Here is a 20467-nt window from a genome sequence, read left to right as displayed (position 1 = left end):
TCAGACGGGTTCTCCATGATTTATTATACAAAGGGAGTTGTGGTATACTTAGATGACGCTTTTAATTTATTCACAAACCATAGAGAACATGAAACATTGGTTCGAGGTGCTTCAAAACGCTTTGCTCGACTAACTCTCTCTTTGCCAAACTCTCCAAATGCTGTTTTCACCAGACCTCCATTGATTATTTGGGTTACGGATCTCACCGAGGGCTTGAAAATGGATCCTGCTTGCTAAAATTGATAGCGGTCCTCCAATGGCTCTGCCCCCACCAACCGCATAAAGAACTCAATCTTTCTTGGTTTTGCCTAATTTCTATCGTGACTTTATACCCCACCTTGAACTGACCCTCCCTCTCACAGACCTCTTCTAATGCGACTAAGGGTAAAAGATCCACTGTCCGCCAAGCCCGGCCCCTTTCCTGGTCTGAAGAGTGTCAAACAGCCTTTCAACTCTTAAAAGTCTGCTTTTACCACCGAACCTATCCTAAAGCACCCAGACCCAGATCTCCCGTTTGTGGTTCACGCATTGGATGCCTCGGACAAAGCAGCACTTGGGGCAAGCCCTGTTGCAGAAAAATAAAGATGGTAGGCTGGTTCCGCGGTGCTTATTTATCTAAGAAATTCTCTGGTGCTGAACTCAACTGGACTGTAGGGGGATAAAGAGACTGGCGGCCATCAAAGTAGCACTCTCCACTTCTGGCCACTGGCTGGAGGGGCTAAACACCCCTTTCAGGTTTGGTCGGATCACAAAAACCTGGCCGCTCTTTCCACCCCTCAAGATGTCCGCAGAAACAACTCCGTTGGGCGATTTCTTCTCGTTCTCTTTACAGTCCATTTTTTCCCGGGAAAACCAATAATAAACTGGCTGGACGCTGGGCGCCTACGCTGGGAGGGGGGTGGAGCTGCCTTACTGAGACATTCCACGCACTGTTCTCTCCCCTCCCAGTTGGGGCTGGCTGTCACCCGGTCTCAAAGCGTCCACTCCTCCTCCAATCAGCCCATTCCTAGTTCTCGTCTCTCCTTTCCCAAGTGGAACTTCGAGGAGGCGGGCTGCCGCGAGCCTCCAGCGGAGGAAAGTGACTCCCACCGCGTTTGGAGAATGGAGTTTGGAGGGGGGGAATGTTGGTCGATGCCTCCACCTCCGCCAAGCAGGTTCTTGAAGCCTGCCACGATGCCCGCTTCGGCTGGACATTTTGGCTTTCTGAAAACTCTGCATTTAGCTCCGCCGTCAGTTCTGGTGGCGCGCAATGCTAAAGGACGATGAAGTATATTAAAGGTTGCTCGGTTTGTGCAGAAGCCAAAACCATTCGGGAAAGCCCCATGGGCTGTTGAAACCTCTCCCGGTGGCCTCCGCCCTTGGGAAGTCAGCTCCATGGATTTCATTACAGCTTTGCCTGACAGTCAGCATGGCAACCTTGCGGTTTTGTGGGTGGTGGTGGACTTATTTTCTAAACAAGCCCATTTTATTCCGTGTGCTTCCATCCCCTCCGCTCCTAAGTTGCGGCTGTTCATTCAACATGTTTACCGTCTACATTCCGCCCCGTTAAAGGTGGTCTCCGACCCCATGCCCCAATTCATTTCAAAGTTCTGGAAGGCGTTTTGGGGTTGTTAGGGGCGCCCGGTCGCCTACTACGCGTTCAAAGTGGCGGTGAGGCGGAGAGAGAACTAACAGAACCCTAGAGCAGTATTTCGTTGTTACACCAACTACCACCAGGACAACTGGTGCGAGCTCATTCGTTCGCGGAATCGCCTATAACTAATCACGGTTCATAGCGAGTACAAAGAAACCCCCCCTTGAAATTGTGTCTGGTGGCTCCTTCCGCCGTTGCCACAACTACCCGACAGCTTTGGACCCACCAGAGTTTCAACAATGGATTTCATCCCTAGCGAAGAGGTGGAAATCGGTCCAGACCGCCTTACAACAGGCTAAGGATTCCCAAAGCTGCAAGCGGATAAACGCAGCTCGGATTTCCCTCTGCGTGTGAAGCAGGTGTATTTGTCTACTAAAAATCTCAGAGGCGTGCATAAATTTTTCCAAACTTGGCAAAAGATTATTGGGACCTTTTCAGATTACTAAAGTGATTAATGATGTCACTGCCGATTGGATCTGCCTAACTCTCTTAGTAATATTCATCCTGTCTTCCATTCCAGCTTGCTCAAAGGAGGCTCCCCGCTTCCGATGCCTGGCACGACCGCCGGAGAGGCCCCCACCGACTATTATTGATGGCCACAAGCATTACGAAATTGGCGCCATCCTGGACTCTCGCTTAATCGCAAACGCTTGCATACGAAGTCTCTTGGGTGGGATATTCCTCTGGGTATAATCAATGGGTTTTATTCCGAAATATTACTTCACCCTTATTTCTGCTTTCCACCGCCTTTCCGCATAAGCCTGGGAGGGGCTTTAAGGGAGGCAGAGTGTAAGGTTTCAATGGTGTTGATGGTAAAGTAACCTTGAGTGCATTCCACAGCCCGGGCGATGGGCCAGCTTCATCGGCGGAGACTTTATCTCTGCGCGGGAGATGAGGACTCCGTTCCCATGGGAAGCAGGAAGGGGGATGGGATGAATAGAGTTATAACCTGTGCTTCTGGCGGGAAGTGTCATTCCTGCCACTGCGTGTACTTGAGCTTTCTAAGATGTCTGAATAAACGGTCTTTTTCACCAAAGAGCCTTTTATTTCTGCTTCTATGGAATTCCTTACAACTTTAGTTTCCCCCAGGAAGAGAATCTCACAGCTAATGTCTTTTTCTCATTCCTCCGACTTTGGGTTCATCTTACGTTCCTGCTCTTCACACCTTGTGTTGCCTGGGATGGCATTATGGGCTAGGGAGGGGGGAGGAATAACGGGGATTGATATACTGGGGCTGTGTGATGGTTCTGGCAGAACCAGCTTTTCTCCTCTTACCTACCTTTTCCCCTCTTATCTACTGACAAAGACTTCTTAACCATCAAGTTACAGAGTCTGACGGATCACTGATTCAGGGTTTGACATAAACCTACAGCCATAAAAGAGTAAATTCACAGGAGACGATCCAGCTTGTGTTCTGTATCATATCTAGGCTCAGTTGCAAAAGGAAGAGATACGCATCGTTCTCAGGGAGGGCAATGTCTAAATTACTCCTCATGTATTAGCACTGATGTTGAAAACATCTGCATTTCCAAAATGTCTTCTCAACTCAGATGCAGAAGCTCTTGGGTTGAAACCCAACTCTTCAAATAGTTTTAAAAAATAACAAACGGGTTTTTTTTTTCCGGTGAGAGCATATGCACCGGAAACAAATTCCTTGTGTGTCCAATCACACTTGGCCAATAAAGATTCTATTCTATTCTATTCTATTTAAAAGTTCAGTCTCCAATGTGAGATAAGAATTATTTCTCTTAAAACTGACTGATAAGTTTCAGCATAGAAAATTGTATCTCAACCCTAGGCATGTTTACTTGATTTATATTTACTAAATAGAACTAACAGCACCAATGTTTTACATAGTATCTCAAGTTTTTCCCCAGGAACAAAATAGGTGAAGGGGAGAAAAATCAAAGTACTCTTAATGAGAATTAACTTCCTATGCAACAAATGACAGGTTGCCTGGTCCATTTAACTGGAGGTATACTGGAGGGACTGAGTCTGGGAGCTTCTGGATGCCAAGTATATGCTCTGCCCCTGAGCTACAGATTCTCCCCTAAGTAGTATGTGAGCAGTTCCCAACCTTTTTTCACTTGCCTACCCCTAAGCAACCCATTTCCCTAAAACTGTACCCCATATTAGCAAACTCATTATGTAATTTTTTTTTCATACCCCCGAGGGTACATGTACCCCAGGTTGGCAACCACTGTTGTATATGAACGTAAGACAAACCATCCTTTTTTTTACTGACAAAACCTGGAAAAAAATTGTTTTGCATTTGAGTACATACAGTACAAAGGTAATTTTCCATCATAGGTTTTATCTTATCCCCCTTTTCTCAGTTTCGACAACTCAAGCTACCTAGATATTTAAAAAAATCAAACCCTTCACAAAACATAAAACATCAGTACTGCTCCCCCAGACAAAATCCTCCACCTAGCCTGAGAACAACAAAACACATTCCTGAAAAGGACAGCCTTACCTGCCTGGATAAGGTGCTCAAGTGGGACTCAACTAAGCCAGGCCCCAGAATCTCACTGTTCACCTCCGAGGGCCAACTGTGCAGCCCTCCAGTACCAGCACATGGCAGGGGGCCCACCTACAATACATCAAGCTCTACAAAGCCCTGGATCTGGCCTGCTTCTTCAGCCCAGAACATTTAGTCAGCTGTGATCAGATCTATTCAGAATGAACTTAAGCCTGTCCCTCTGGACTCTTACCTAATGGTGCCTCACATATTAGACCAAAGGTCCCCAACATGGTACCCATGAGTGCCCACCAACGCCTTTCCCGGTGCACACTAAGTGTTTTTTTAGAAAGTGGATAGGGCCAGGTGGAGCGTCTGCCCAGCAAGGCCTCTGCTTGGCTGTGAAGGTTTTTAAAAAGCATTGATTTGACAGCCGCTACTGTAACAGCCAAAGGATCTTGTGACTGAAAGTAAGCCATGGTGGCCACTTTGTGGTTTGCTTCGCCTCCTGCAGCAGCCACTTTGTGGCTGTACCCATCATGCTGTACCAGAATTCAACTCCTCGGCCCCTTTGCGTTCCTGGACTGAGCCGAGGCACTCCGACAGCCTGCATAATTGGGCTAAAGTAGGGAGTGCACCTGGAGGGCAGGCTGACAATTTGCTCTGTTACTGTTCTAATGAGGAGCCTCCAAGAGGATGGGCAGCAACATTCAGGTTTAGAAACTGACTGTCTATTCCCATCTCTTCAAAGCCAAAGTAATTTATGCACAATATCAACTTAGATGGCTTAAAATTAAGAACTAACAAACAAAAAACCTATTTGCTTCTTAGAGTATTAAAAAATGCAAATTGTTGTGAGGTGGGAAATACCTAGAAAGGCAACTCAAGGGAGCAGCAGGCCGGAAGCTTTGAGAGAGGGGAAAAAGGATCTCATTCACTGCATTTGGAGTCACTTGTTGCCAGGGCTGCATTTCAGTGCCTTCCTTAAAAGGGTTATAATTTTAACAGACAAGCCTTGGAAAAGGATAATAGGGCAGCTGTCAACAAGAGTACTAGTATCATTACACCCGTTTTAAGGGACAGGGAAGCTCTGGCTTAGAGATGTGGAACTTCTAGAAATTAGGCAGACACAGTAACAAAAAAAAGCAGCTGGGGGTATAAGAACATAAGAAAGAGCCTGCTGGATCACACCAGAGTCCGTCGAGTCCAGCACTCTGCTACTCCCAGTGGTCCACCAGGTGTCTTTGGGAGCTCACATGCAGGATGTGAAAGCAATGGCCTTCTGCTGCTGCTGCTCCTGAGCACCTGGTCTGCTAAGGCATTTGAAACCTCAGATCAAGGAGGATCAAGACTGGTAGCCATAGATCAACTCCTCCATACATCTGTCCAAGCCCTTTTTAAAGCTATCCAGGTTAGTGGCCATCACCACCTCCTGTGGCAACATATTCCAAACACCATTCACACGTTGCGTGAAGAAATGTTTCCTTTTATTAGTCCTAATTCTTCCCCCCCAGTGTTTTCAATGTATCCCCCTGGTTTTAGTATTGTGAGAGAGAAAAATTTCTCTCTGTCAACATTTTCTACCCCATGCATAATTTTATAGACTTACCGCACCCCTTCAGACATTTCCAAACTAAAAAAGAGTCCCAGCTCTCCTCATAAGGAAAAGTGCTCCAGTCCTCAATCATCCTGCCCTTCTTTGCACTTTTCTATCTCTTCGATATCCTTTTTTGAGATGTGGTGACTCAAACTGAACACAGTACCTGCGCGGTCGCACTGCTTTATATAAAGGCATGACAATCTTTGCCGCTTTTATTATTATCAATTCCTTTCCTAATCATCCCTCAGCATAGAGTTTACCTTTTTCACAGTCACCGCCATGCATTGGTGCTGACATTCTGGAACTATCAACTAAGACGCTTCAAATCCCTTTCCTGATTCACTGATAGCACTGATGCCTGTAGTGTGTATGTAAGTTTGGATTTTTGCCCTATGTACATCACTTTTATTACTTGCTACATTGAACTGCATTTACCATTTCTTAGCCCACTCACCTAATTTATCAAGGTCCACTTGGAGCTCTTAGCAATCCTTTGTGGTTATCACCACCCTACAAAATTTGGTATCATCCGCAAACTTGGTCACCACGCTACCCACCCCACTTCCATTTATGAATAGGTTAAAGAACACCGGTCCCAAAACGGATGCTTGGGATCCCTACATCTCTCCATTGTGAGAACTTCCCATTTACATTCACCCCTTGCTTCCTGTTTCTCAACCAGTTTTTAATCCATACGAAGACTTCCTCTCTTATTCCTTCATTGCTGAATTTTCTCAATAGTCTCTGGTGAGGAACTTTGTCAAAAGCCTTTTGAAAAATCCAAGTAGACAATGTCCACTGGTTCCCATCCACATGCCTGTTTACACCCTCAAAGAACTCTAGTAAGTTTGTAAGGCAGGACTTGCCTCTGCAAAAGCCATGCTGACTCTTCCTCAGCAGGTCTTGCTTTTCTACATGTTATTTTATCTTTAATGACAGATTCTACTAATCTATCAGGAACAGATGTCAAACTGACTGGCCTGTAATTTCCTGGGTCCCCCCCTAGATCCTTTCTTAAAGATTGGTGTGACATTGGCCATCTTCCAGTCTTCACGGATGGAGGCCAATTTCAGGGATAAGTTGCATATTAAAGTGAGAAAATCAGCAATTTCATGCTTGAGTTCTTTAAGTACTCCTGGGTGAATGCAATCTGGGCCAGGGGATTTGGTAGCATTTAGTTTATCAATGGCTGCCAGAACTTCTTCCTTGTCTACCACTATCTTCGCTAGTTCCTTGGATTCGCCTTCTAAGCTTGGTTCAGGTGCAGGAATTTTCCTCACGTCCTCTTGGGTGAAGACGGAGAATTCATTCCTCCAGCTTCTGTCATCCCTGTCCCTTAGCACACCTTTTGTTCCTTCGGCTATCTAATGGGCCTACTGCTTCCCTAGCTGACTTCCTACTTTGATGTACTTGAAGAACTGTTTGTTGCTGGTCTTGATGCTCGCAGCCATGCGTTCTTCATAATCCTTTTTTGCCTCCCTTACAGCTAACTTGCTTTTCTTTTGCCACCATTTGTGTTCCTTTTCGTATTCTCCATCAGTCAAGTTGGACTTCCATTTCCTAAAAGACATCTTTTTTCTGATAATTTCCTCAACCTCCCTTGTTAACCATGGTGGCTTTCTTTTGGACTGGGTGCTGCCTTTCCTAACCCTGCGGAACACATTCCAGCAGAGCTTTTATTACTGTGTTTCTAAATAACCTCCAAGCATTTTGGACAGTTTTCACTCTTTTGATTTTCCCTTTCGGCTTCCTGCACACTACCCCCTCATCTTTGAGAAATTTGTCACTTGCTCACACGCAGAGATACTGAATCTGACAGCATTGTGGTTGCTGTTTCCTATTGACTCAACAACACTGACTTCCTGTACCAGATCCTGGATTCCAGATAGAATTAGATCTAGGATCACCTCTCCCCTGGTTGGTTCCACAACCATCTGCTCTAAGCCATAGTCATTTAACATATCCAGGAATGCTCTCTCCTTACTATGACCTGAACATGCATTTTTCCAGTTTATGTGGGGATAGTTAAAATCACTCATTACCACCAATGCTTTTGCTTTTTTGTTGGCCTCTAATTTCTTTTCCCTTCTCTCAGAACTCTCTTGTGCTTTGGTCAGGGGGACAATAATATATTCCTAATATTAGACTATCCTTCACACCTGGTATTGATATCCACAGTGCTTCTGTAGGGGAATCAGCTCCCCTTGCATTGTCTATTTTATGTGACACTATGCTCTCTTTGACGAGGCAACAACCACCCCACACGCCTCTGTCCTATCCTTCCTGTAGAGCTTGTAACCTGGGATAACAGCATCCCACTGGTTCTCCTCATTCCACCATGTCTCTGTGATGCCTACTATATCAATGTCCTCCTTCAAAACTCTGTACTCCAGCTCCCCCATTTTAGGTCGGCTGGGCTTCTACCATAGCATGAGATATACCCTGTCTGTCCTTAACCTGGGATTTATGTGCTTTGCCCTCTAGCCCTTTGTAGACACTATCACTTATCACAAGCACATAGTTATGTGGTTGACATAGAAAAACGTCCCTCTCTGTCTGCATCCCCATAGATACTGTATTCCGAACTGAAGTCACTTCAGCTCCTGCCGGCTTTCCCCCAGGGATCAGTTTAAAAGCTGAGAAATACCCTGGAGAGCATTATATACTCTGCTTGAGCCAAAGTCATGTAATGGGTAAAGTGTCAGACTACACCTTGTCTCACAGAAAGATAGAACCTCAACGTTGAATTAATCCATAGCTGCTTCCTGGACTTTCTCTGTATTGAAAGGAGGTGGTAGCCGTTTAAGGGGACCAGGAAAATATTGGAAGGTCTGAGTTTTAAAAGACCAATGGGTGGAGAAGAATCCCTTGGACCGCAAGCAGAATGCAGTTAAAACTGCTGTGATAGGCCACAGGCGTTTTTCTTCCACACGAGCAGTGGACTCTAATTTGGAGTACTGTGTTTGATTTCCCACAGTCTCTACACAAACAGTAGACTCTAATCTAAAGAACCAGGTTTGTCTCCATGTTCCTCCACAGGAACAGTGGACTCTAATCTGGGGGACCAGGTTTGATTCCCCACTCTTCCACATGAGTGGCAAGCTCATTTCCCCACAACTTCCACAGCAGCAGTGGACTCTGATCCGGTGAACCGGGCTTGTTTCCCTGTTCCTCCACCTGAAGCCTGCTGGGTGACTTTGGGCCAGCCCCAGTTCTCTCTGATCTCTCTCAGCCCCACTTACCTCATCAGGTGTCTGTTGCAAGGATGGGAAGGCGGTTGACAGCTGCTTTGAGTCTCCTTAAAGGTTGACAAAAGTGGGGTATAAAAACAGCTCTTCTTCTAAGTTCCTCCGGGAGCCAGTGTGGCTGAAAAGTAAAGTACAGAAATAAAATCAGTATCAGTGTTTAGGGAAGGGGTGCTATGCGAAATCACACTAGGGCAGTGATGGCGAACCTTTTCGAGACCGAGTGCCCAAATTGCAACCCAAACCCCACTTATTTATCGCAAAGTGCCAACCCGGCAATTTAACCTGAATGCTGAGGTTTAGTTTTAGAACAAACCGTTGGCTCTCTTCCTCCCACTTCCACCTGCTCGGTGGGGGCCAGCGATCTAGCTCCTTCCAGCAACCCGCCAAGACTGCTCTGTGCCTCTCTAGCATCTCTGCCTCTGCACCCCTTGGCAGCCACCCAGAGCACATGCAGGCACCAGGCCCGCCAGCCGAAACCTCCCCACTCACTGCGATTAGGCAATATCGTTCAGTGGCCCAGGCCAGCCTAGATGTGTGTGTGTGGGAGGGTGATTTTCTGCCTCCCACATAACTAACCGTGCGCGCTGCCCACAGAGGGCTCCAAGTGCCACCTCTGGCACTCCAAGCATAGGTTCGCCATCACTGCATCTAGGTGCCATTGCATCTAGATGAGCCCCCTGCCAGCATGGCCAATTGGCCATGCTGGCAGGGGCTGATGGGAATTGTAGTCCATAACATCTGGAGTGCCAAAGGTTCGCCACCACGGCACTAGGCCCTGACTGTTAAACCAACTTAAGCAAAGAAGCAACCATCTACAGAAAGTTTCTCAAGGCATGCACTCAAGCACACCTCAACATCTTCAGTAAGGGCACAATGCAACAAGGCGACCCGCCCCTGACTTATTAACGCCAGCACGATGTGGCATGAAGAGTGCCAGAGTATGGTCTGGGAGACCCGGGTTCGAATCTGCCAGGGAAGCTTGGGGAGGGGGGGAGGGGGGCTGGGCCAACCGCACCCCCTCGGCCTCACCTACCTCACAGAGCCATTCTGAGGGCAAAACGGAGAAGAGAAGAAAGGGAGAAGCCGCCTTCTGCCCCCGTGGGGGTAACAGGCAGGGCAGGAACGACCCCCCCCCCCCCAAAAAAAAAAAAAAACAGCAGATGAATGAAGCAGACACGCAAGCTCCGGCTCACCCGGCTCACTGCTCCCCAGCCACCACCGGAGAGCAAACAGCGGAGAGGCCGCGACGCCCGGAGAAGCCGACCCTTCGAGCCCAGACGGGAAGCAAAAAGGGCCCAATAACGCCCACCCCGCAGGACGCGCAGGAGGAGGAGGAGGAGGAGGAGGAGGAGGAGGGGAGCCGGCAGAGCTGGGGGAGGGGAGGGGAGAGGAAGGAGCCTCTTGCTCGAGAGGGGCGGAAGCGGAGCGCGGGAGAGGGCCGGGGCCCAACCGAGCCCTCCGCGTCGTGTCGTGCGGAAGATGCGCCCCGCGGACCGCCCTCCCCGCGACTGGGCCGGCAGGAAGCGGGGGGGGGGGGCAGGAAAGCCTGCCTTCGCGCCGGGGGGGGGGGGATAAAAGCCCCGCGGGGCAGCGAAGAGGCCGAGGCCGAGCCGCCCCCCCTCCCCCCTCCCCTTGCCCACCTCCAGGCCCCGGAGGGCGGCCGAGGCCCACCCAGGCCGGCGTCTCTCCTGCCGCCAGAGCCCCGGGCCCGGCCTGGTCGCTCTCCTCAGCGGCCTCCGCTCGCTCGCTCGCGCCGGTGGCCCGACCCGCCGCCGCCGCCGCCTTCTTTGTCAGCGTTGCTGCCGAGGCCGAGCCGGGAGGAGCGACGGCGGCCGCCGCTCTGCGCTTCCCGCCTCCTCCTCCTCCTCAGCGGCGCCGGCCGGCCGGGCCTCTCCCCCTCCCCGCCGAGGACTCCTCCGGCGCTCCAGCCGCGCGGACTCGCTCCCCCGCTCTCCCAGGCTAGCCCCGCGGGGTGGGCCTGCTGCGGACTTGGACGGGGACGAGCCCTTCGCTTCAGGCGGCCTCCGCGGCGCGCCTCTTCCCCGGCTCGTTCCCGGCCTCCTCGCCTCACCGTGGACGGGACTCCTGCCCCTGCAGCGGGGGGGGGGGGGGTCACCTCAGCGTGGCCCCCACTGGTCAATATTAGCCAATAAATAAATGCAAATAACAACAGGGAGGCCTGTGCGAGTTCAATGGGCGGACAGCGCCGTCGGCTTCTCAGGTGGCCGCTTCTCCCAAGTCGGGTTTTATTCTCTCTTAAATTTAGTGATTGACTGTGAGGGGCGTTTACCTCAGAAAAGCCAAACCCAAATCCTTGGCCCCCTTCCGCACACGCAGAATAATGCGTTTTCAAACCACTTCCGCAACTGTTTGCAAGTGGATTTGGCCATTCCGCACAGCTTCAAAGAGCACTGAGAGCAGGTTGAAAGGGCATTATTCTGCATGTGCGGAAGGAGCCCTTCTAAATAAGCTTTTTTTTAAAAAAAGTATTTTGGTGCACAAGCTCATCTCTGCTGTTTTTAATGCTGAGGAGCCCGGTTTTAAAAGAAGGTGCCCAGAGGCCTAATTCTCTAGATTAACTTTTTATTATTAGTAACTGAAAACCTAAACAACGTAGAAGAGACATAGGAAAAGAAAGTCACACAAAGTGCCATTGACTTTTAGGGGTCCTGATTTTGTCAGGACTTAAAGATATTATTGCTTGCCAGCGTGGTGTGGTGGTTAAGAGTAGGTGCACTCTAATCTGGAGAACTGGGTTTGAACTCTGCCACTTATGCTGCGGAGGTTTACCTGGTGAACTATATTAGTTTATGCATTCCAACACATGCCAGCTGGGTGACCTTGGGCTAGTCACAGTTCTTTGGAGCTCTCTCAGCTCCACCCACCTCACAGGGTGTTTGTTGTGAGGGGGGAAGGGAAAGGAGTTTGTAAGCCCCTTTGAGGAGAGAAGGGGAGGGGGGTATAAATCCAATTCTTCTTTAGTGTACCCTGAAGGCTAATTTTGAAGAAGTTCTTCTTAAGCTTATCCTGAGAAAGAAGTCAGGAGCCAAAACAATCATAAATCCTGGGAATTCCTGCAGGGCTGGAGCGAGGAGGAACTGCGCCCAGGGGACGTGTGCACCCTGCACCCCTGCCACGGCCACGCCCCAGACCACCCCGCCCCAGTGCATGCCCAGTACATCGTGCACACCCTGTCCCCTTGGCGCTACGCCACTGCATTCCTGTTGGGTGGCTCTCTTCAGCACCAGTATCCTAGAGGACATGCCTTGGAAACAGGTGTACAAGTCACTTAACAACTCTCCCCGCCTCATTGCCCCCTACTTCAAGTCACCCTCAGCACCCCTCTAGTGGGGTTTTAAATGGAAGCAAACATACTATTCCACCGGCCAGGTATAGTGCTTAACATAATCAGGTGTGATCCACAAAGCCCCTAGATCAGTGCTTCCCAACCTGGAGTATGCATACCCCCAGGGGTATGTGCCATAGCAGTTGCAGGCACGTGAAAAAATATGTACTGGGTTTGCTAACATGGGGGTACAGTTTTAGGGAAATGGGTTGCCAAGGGGTATAGGAGTGAAAAAGGTCAGGAACCATTGCCTATATGGTCTCTGACAGAAACAGTCTCTCGCTGCTCCTGTTGCAGCTTTATAGCATTGCCATAAGGACCCAAGCAAGTCAGGCATTTATGAATCACTTTGAACACAGCAGAAAGTAAAGGTGCAAGCATCGAGTCATTACTGATCCATGGGATGATGTGGTCACTTCATGACGTTCCAGGTTGGGGGGGGGGGGGGCAAGAAGAGGCAGTTGTAAGCTGCTTTGAAACTTCTTGTGGTAAAGGAAAGTGTGGTATAAAACCTAAATCCTCGTCTGCTTTTTGAGTTTCATCATACACAATCTGAGCCCCCTCAATGCCCACATTTGGAAATCTGTGAGAGCAGTTGGTCTACTTCTGATCCCAGAGCCTCCATTCTTTTCCAGAAAAAACCTAGAAGGGGAACGCTACCGTGTTTCCCCGAATATAAGACAGTGTCTTATATTAATTTTTGCTCCCAAAGATGCGCTATGTCTTATTTTCAGGGTATGTCTTATTTTTGCTGTGTTCTGTTCGTCGGGCATGCTTCCAAACAAAAACTTTGCCATGTCTTACTTTTGGGGGATGCCTTATATTTTGCACTTCAGCAAAACCTCTACTACGTCTTATTTTCCGGGGATGTCTTATATTCGGGGAAACAGGGTATTAGATCAAACTCAGTGATAGTTGGGGTGTGTTTTGTGCCTTGAAAGCTAATTGCCCCTCCTTAGATATTCCGGAAACATTACAAGGGAGCAATCTTTGCAGTGACCATTATGTTGTTATACGCAATTGGCTCTGCATAGAAATATGTCAGCTACTGCTACCATTTTGCTTTTCATGGCCTCTTGTCTGTACTGTTGACAACCTTTGTATACCTGCACTCACATACCAACTGGCTACTGCCTCATGCATCTGACGCATAGTGGGTTTGAACTTGCAAACATTTGTGCCAAAATCAATGTGAAATTCTACAAGTTTTTTTTAGCATGGTGCAGTAGAGAACCAGTGAGGTGGAGTGGTGGTTAAGAACAGGTGGACTCTAATCTGGAGAACCAAGTTTGATTCCACTATCCTCCACGTGAGTGGCAGACTCTTCTCTCGTGACCCTGATTTGTTCCCCACTCCGACATTCCTCCTGAGTGACTCTAGGCTAGTCACAGTTTTCCCAGAGCACTCTCAGCCTCACCTACCTCACAAGGGCTCTGCTGTGGAGAGAGGAAGGGAACGAATTTGTAAGTCACTTTGAGACTCCTTACAGTTGAGAAAAGTGGGGTATAAATCCAAACTCTTCCACCCTTCTTCCCTTTGTTTGATTTGTTCCTCCTATTAGAGAAAAAAGTGTCCTTATTGGTGCAAGAGCTGCTTAGTCATAAAATGATACAGGGCTTGCATCAGCATACGGTGAAGTGAGGGCCTCTGGTGCTGGCACCCCCTACCTACTTGCTACCACTCCCCCACCCAAGCTCCCTGCTGCATGCACTGCCTGGGGCCACTGGGGAATGAGTGTGGGCCATGAAAGGGCTTTTGAGTAGAGAAGGGTAGGGTATGCAGGCAGGCAGGTGGTAAGGAGGGCATGAGGGCCAGCAGTGGGCAAAGAAGGGGAGGGGTGTCCTAGGAACTCTGTCCGGGTCCCCCTAATATTTGGAAATGAAATTGGCCCTGTTTGAAAGGGCAGTGAATCATAACTGGGACATTACCTGGCCAAGCAAATGAACCGCTCAGCCTGGGGCAACTCAGCAGCTTCACGCAGCTGATAATCCAATTGAGTTCTTACCTTCCTCTTGCTTTACAAATCTTCATGCTGTCACTGCTAAAAATCTGAGATTGTCTACTGGAGGAGGGGTGGTTCAAAAAGAAAGGGAAACCCGCAGCCATGGTGTTGCCCTCTGCTTGGGCTGGGAGGTGTTTGACCGGGCTTCCAAGCCAGAGCAAGGAAGTGTCTCAACCTCTCCCCAGGCCATTCAGCGCTTAGCTACGAGCCACAAACAAAAGTTGTGAAAGAAACGAGGGAAGGGGGCTGCACTTCTTATACTGACGCTTTGGCAAGAATGAAGAAGGCACAGGGAAAATATGGGGACTGCTTTGAACACAGCATCTGACCAGCATTGGCAGGTAAATGCCTATATTTTTCTTTTAGCATAGTCAAACAAGGGACTGACACTATAATGTGAAAATGAATTCCATTGCTTGCAGTGTAACCTCCTGAGAGTGTCATGTTCGATATTTCGCCGCATGCTTAGATCTTTCTTTGAATGTACAGCATCCTGACTTATGCTGAAAGCTGTCCATAAACTGTTTAAAATGATTTGTTAATGTTCCTCAGCGCAGCTTCTTCTAATTGAAATCATTTCTTTAAGTGGTTGATTTTTAATTAAAACAGAACAGAGCTATACAGTATCTGCAACAATAAGTGCCAATGCGTATATAAGTTTTGTGTAATGCATGTGGCTTTGGGTGTACAATCCAAGGCAACATTGATTTTATTAGTGTCATGGTTCCATTTTTTAGGTGTCAAAAGATCCTGGCTATTTATATTTTTAATTTTATTCTAGGCACTTGTGAGTGTGATATGGTGATTTTCATTCTATTTTGCATGTCTCACACCATATCTCTGTTTTCCATGGTTTTTATTTGAAGACATACCACATGAAGTAGTTTTATGAACCCAGTGTGAATGTATGTGTAAAGGGCTATCAAGCTGCAGCTGGTTGCAACCCCAGGGTTTTCAAGGCAAACAAGAAGCAGAGGTGATTGGCCACTGCCTCCCTCTGCAAAGTCTTCCTTGGTGGTCTTCCACCCTACTACTGAGTTCTGCATCTTGATTAAATCGAGCTACACTGTAGTTCCACATCTCTAACCCAGGATAATAAGATGAATTTGACATTCTGCTTGGAATTTCTTATGGTAACAAAGATGAGGCTGGTTCTTCCATTTATCTCAGAAGTTAAAGCATGGAGCCATCGCTCTTGAATTGGTTATGATATTTTTTAAAAAAATTACAACTCCCCAAAATATCACAACCAAACCAACACCCAAAAGATAGAAAATGACATTGCAGGGAAAAGAATTTATACACACACCTATGGGCTCTCAATTTATTCTGCACCAAATATAATCACACTTCTACATTTACCACTTGATTCTTACTTACAATCAATAAACATTAACTCTTAATTGATACTATTGATCCAATTCACACTTCTCTCATTTATATCTTTTTCCTTGATCTAACCACAAATCATGTTCATTTTTTCTATTTTATGCAAAAAAGAAATCCTCCAAAGGTTTTCAATTATTAACAAATTTAGATAAATTCTTTTCTCTAAAAGAGGTATGCTTTGCCATCTCTGCCAGTTCTAACAATTCACAAACCAATCTTCTGTCATGGATGTAGATTACATTATCAACTTTTGTGCATATAATAGATAACATGTTCACATTTCCAACACTGATTCCAAATTTTTTAAATAAATTTCTGCCAATTTCTCTGGTGATAGGTACCGTCAATAATACATCATTTTATTAAAAATATCTTTAAGGCTAGAACTTCAAGTAAATTTGAGAGTTTTAAACAACATTTTCTCCTATTGTTCCATTTGTATGTTATACCCAAAATTAATAGCCCATTTCATCATACAGTCTTTAATTAATTCTTATGTTTCAAATCTCAACAGAAGTTTATACATCTTAGCTATGGCATATTCATCATTCGTACTTAAATCCTGTTCAGATTCAGATTTATCAGTCAAAATAATCAGTCTTTTGTCTGCTTTGGATCTTTCTAGTAGTTGTGCATTAAAAAATTCTGTTAATAACTGCTTTCTTGATTTCAATTTACAATCTCTTTGTGAAAAATTGAAAGTATCATGATACTGTATCATCCAACTGTTCTCAAATGCAATTTCTTGTCTAACTAGTGCTTATTGTGGTTAAAGTCTCAGAGGTGTTTTTGGCATAGTTTAGGATTAAGTTTATTCCATATTCTCAGAATGGCACGCCTAATGCAGTGATTATTAAAATCTTTATTTACCTTAACATTATCATATGATAAATAGACATGCTTCCAAATCTCAAATTGTGTCTCTCTAGTTCTAGCAGGTAAACTTAGATTTCTTGCAAGATTTTGTATTTAACCCAAGATTTCTTTCCTTGTCAAACAATGTTTGATATATCCTTCTGTCGCTGTTTAAAAAGAATGTAAGTTGCTAGCACTATGTTTTGACATAGATATTTTGAAATTACATACAATTCATATTTGTCAACATAATGCCGAGATGTTTCCATTTTTTCAAGTTTAAAGTCTGTTTTATTCATCAACTTTATTTGTTCCTGTAGATTCATATTTTTGTTAAAATCTTTGTTTTCTGTTTATTAATTTTAAAACATTCAAGTGCACTAAATTCTTTTAGCTTCCCCATTAACAATTCCCCCCTTTAATGAGCTTTCTAAAACCAACATCAAATCATCAGTGAAAGCAGAAACTGGGGGGAGGAGGGCTGAATGAACTTATGAATAAACTTATGTGAGCCCACATCCACACGTTTGCCCCCTCTGCTGGTATTAGGGGCACTTCTGCCAGCAGAGAGAGCAAGAATGCCAGCATCAGGGTGTTCCAAAGCTACGCAGCAGGAAAACCCAGAATTGGGCACCACTGCAGAGGTATGCTGACATCTCAGTGAACACCAGTGCAGGGGAGCGGGCTGGGGCGTTCCCGGGGGTGGAGTTGACTTTGTTTGGCTGGGGTTAATTCTTTTTTGCTGCACTCCCGTGTTACCCAGGATGGAGACGCAGTCTCTCAATAACGTGGGGAAAATTAGTTCAGAGCAGACTGCTTATTAATATTGCAAGAGGCTGGGAAAGGAATCTTTAATACCAATGTATACGAAGATCAGCTCTTGGAAGAAAATCCACAGAGAGGAATATAGTGCAAGTTTGACAATCCTTATTGTAGGGATAAGAGGTTCACAAGCACTTGATTCAATGCAATAAACACACACACACAGAGTTCCTAAGATATAAATAGGTTGGAAAGATCCGGGGTTCAGAACCAAAGGGCCAGCGTCTGGTTCCAGGGGGAAATGCTTTGGGCACAGTGACAAAGATGGAAAGGTGTCAATGGCATTGGGCGATTGGCCCTTTGTGGGGTAGGATATTTATAGGGTGAAGAACGACCTTTGTGGGGGTGTCAGGATGACCTTTGGGAGGTGTCCGGATTGATTGTTTGAGAAACAATAGAGTGCATTGTAAGGTGGTCAGGAGAAGTCAGTCACAGAAGAGACCCTCTGGATTAAGATAATCAGGGGAGGCCATGTCGTTAGAGGTCTTCTTGTGACTGGAAATGAGTATCCATTCAGCAGGGCTACTATATCGTGTTTAGGACACGTTCTTTGGCTGTGGACGTGAAGATGTGTTGCTATGGCAAGTAAGCAGAGAGCATGAGAACAGAAAGAATGAAAAATTCCTGGAAGTTCCTTCTAGGTAGACCTACAGAGAATGGGCTCCCCATCTCTGCAACGGCAGCATTGCCCGCTAGGCTGGCACGTGGGCAGGGATACCTTTGAATAAGCACCCCCCGCCCCGCTATGCCAGGGCGGAATGGTAACACTCGCACCACCTGAAAGCTCTCTGGCAGGGTGGCAGAGCCGCCTCTGGTTTGGGCTGAAACGTTCTTTGTTTGCAAGACTCATCCTTAATTTTTATACCTCCTGTCTTCCCATCAGACTTTATATCTCTATTCAGCACTTCCAAAACTAGTATGAACAATAGAGAGGTTAGTGGGCATCTTTGTCTTGGACCTTTCTGTATCTCACATGGTTTAGATAGCTCTCCATTACCAATTATTTGCACTGGTGAGAAAATTGATTTGACCTATTTTTTTATAAAATTCCCTCCAAAATCCATATTTTTCAACACCTTATATAAAGCACCCGTTCAAATTATCCAAGACCTTCACTGCATCCCAAAAAAATATCAAAACAACTTATTTTTCATTGTGTCTCTCCAAATGTTCCAAAATAACCAGTACTGTTCCAGCATTATCCTTTAACTACATTTTAAGCAAAATCCACACTGAAACTTCTGGCTTCTCTGCTTTTCCAAAATCACTTTTATATGTTTGAAGGAATTCTTGTGCCTTTTGGATCATATTAAGTATAAATCTGTGTTATCTAAAATAAAAGACATGCCTTCCAGTTTTTCTCAATATAATATGATCTTCTGCATCAACTTTTCGGTCAAAAATGTGTACTTTTCTCTTATGCAAAATTCTAATTGGCATTTCTCACAGGACAATTATATCTATATCATCAATATGCAGCCTGGTATCAAAATGTTGTTTTATTATTTGGTCTCTGTTTCACCCTCTCACCTTACAAACTGCACCACTATAATATCTCTTGGAATTTTTCTCCTTATAGCAAGCCTGAAATTTAGTCTGTAGACTTTATCCACTTCTATTTCCATTCCACTCTCTGCCATCCCCCAAAACTCAGCCAGTGCAGGTATAACTCTCTGCCTGGTATTCTCAGCTGTCCACTCAGGGACCCCTCTAATTCTCAGATAAGACTCTTTTCCTCTAATTCCATTAGGTGAGATTGTCTTTTTCTCTAATTCAATATTAAGATTTTCTGTTTTCCCTTCAAGAGTTTCAGTATTTTCACTCATTTGTTTTATCTGTCCAAATACCTGACTTATAAATATTTCTAGTTTCTTGACTTCAGCTGTATCTTTTATTACTCATGAAGTAAGTGAAAAAATCAATCTTGATTTGGAATAGAAGGATGGCCAGGGATAAAAGTCTGTGAATAATTTTTTAAAGTGTGTGTGTGTGTAATTGTAACAGGAAAGTGTATGCATTAGAATGAATTTACGGTGTTCATGTGTGTTAGAAAGCTGAGCAATCATGCAAATTCAGGGTTTATAAAGTTAACAGAGAAAAAGTAGGTGAAATAGAGCTGTTGTATTGGTTCTTACAGCCCAATTCTGACTGAGACAGTGGGTGGGGATGGCGCCTCTCTGGTACTGCTCCTCCAGAAGGCTTTCCCATGGCGCATGCAGTCCTAAAATGTAAAAAAAAAAGCATACAAAATGCCTCCATAATGGGGAATAGAGACATGCCACGATCTCCGCCAGCGGCTCCACCAGCACAAGGGGATCGACCAGGCTCTAGAAGCCAACGAAGGTCAGTCCCACCCCTGATCACACCAGTGCAGCATTTTGGTCCAGCAGGCCTGGGAGATGGCACCAGCAATTCAAAATGCTGCAGAGCCGCATGGCACCTGGCCACCCAAGTAAGTTGCCCCTCCGCCAGAGCATTTGCCCCTTGTGCCAGCAAAAGGGCATTTATTCCAGTTCAGGGTTGTCCCAGCTCCAGAGGAGAATTTGCCCCCCCCACCCACATTGGGCTGCCCACCTGGTAATAAAAGAACCAATCAGATAGCAAGGAAAATGTAGCAATTTTATTAGTCCTTTTAGCAAACTTTGAGATGAGCCAATCACTAGGTTATTTTCAACCCCCTTCAGATAAAGATAAAGTAAAAATAAAGGTATTCCCCTGTGGAAGCACCAGCGGCAATTTCTGACCCACTAGGTGACATCCCATCATAACATTTACTAGGCAGAATTGGTTTATGGGGTGGTTTGCCATTACCTTCCCCAAGCTGGGGACTCATTTTACCAACCTTGGAATGGTGGAAAGCGGTGTCAACCTTGTGCCGGCTCCCTGAAACTGACTTCAGTTGGGATTGAACTCAGGTCATGAGCAGAATTTTGACTGCAGTAGTGCAGCTCACCACTCTGTGGCTCATTCCGCACATGCAGAATAAGGCACTTTCAAACTGCTTTCAGTGCTCTTTGAAGCTGTGCGGAATGGCAAAATCCACTTGCAAACAGTTGTGAAAGTGGTTTGAAAACGCATTATTTTGCGTGTGCGGAAGGGGCCTGTGCCATG

General features: G+C 46.1%; 2 protein-coding genes across 9 annotated transcripts in view; one reads left to right on the top strand and one right to left on the bottom strand.

Moving 5' to 3' along the window:
- MAPK8 (mitogen-activated protein kinase 8) overlaps positions 1–10721 on the bottom strand; it is a 42209-nt gene extending 31488 nt beyond the window's left edge. For 2 of the 3 annotated variants that reach the window (XM_048505918.1, XM_048505917.1), the window contains exons 1-2: positions 10583–10721; positions 8937–9060 (exon numbers count right to left, since the gene is read on the bottom strand). The gene's annotated coding sequence lies outside the window, so the exon portion shown is untranslated. Of the gene's footprint in view, positions 1–8936; positions 9061–9975; positions 10151–10582 lie in introns of those variants that run through there. The other variant, XM_048505919.1, reaches the window with a different exon arrangement.
- Positions 10722–11299: 578 nt separating this feature from the next.
- Positions 11300–20467, top strand: part of FRMPD2 (FERM and PDZ domain containing 2) — a 103149-nt gene continuing 93981 nt past the window's right edge. For 3 of the 6 annotated variants that reach the window (XM_048505914.1, XM_048505912.1, XM_048505913.1), the window contains exon 1: positions 13727–14631. The gene's annotated coding sequence lies outside the window, so the exon portion shown is untranslated. Of the gene's footprint in view, positions 12333–13720; positions 14632–20467 lie in introns of those variants that run through there. The other 3 variants (XM_048505911.1, XM_048505915.1, XM_048505910.1) reach the window with 3 other exon arrangements.

Source organism: Sphaerodactylus townsendi, linkage group LG08 (genome assembly GCF_021028975.2).
Source record: "Sphaerodactylus townsendi isolate TG3544 linkage group LG08, MPM_Stown_v2.3, whole genome shotgun sequence".
NCBI lineage: Eukaryota > Metazoa > Chordata > Lepidosauria > Squamata > Sphaerodactylidae > Sphaerodactylus > Sphaerodactylus townsendi.
This window is presented reverse-complemented; position numbering and strand designations above follow the sequence as displayed.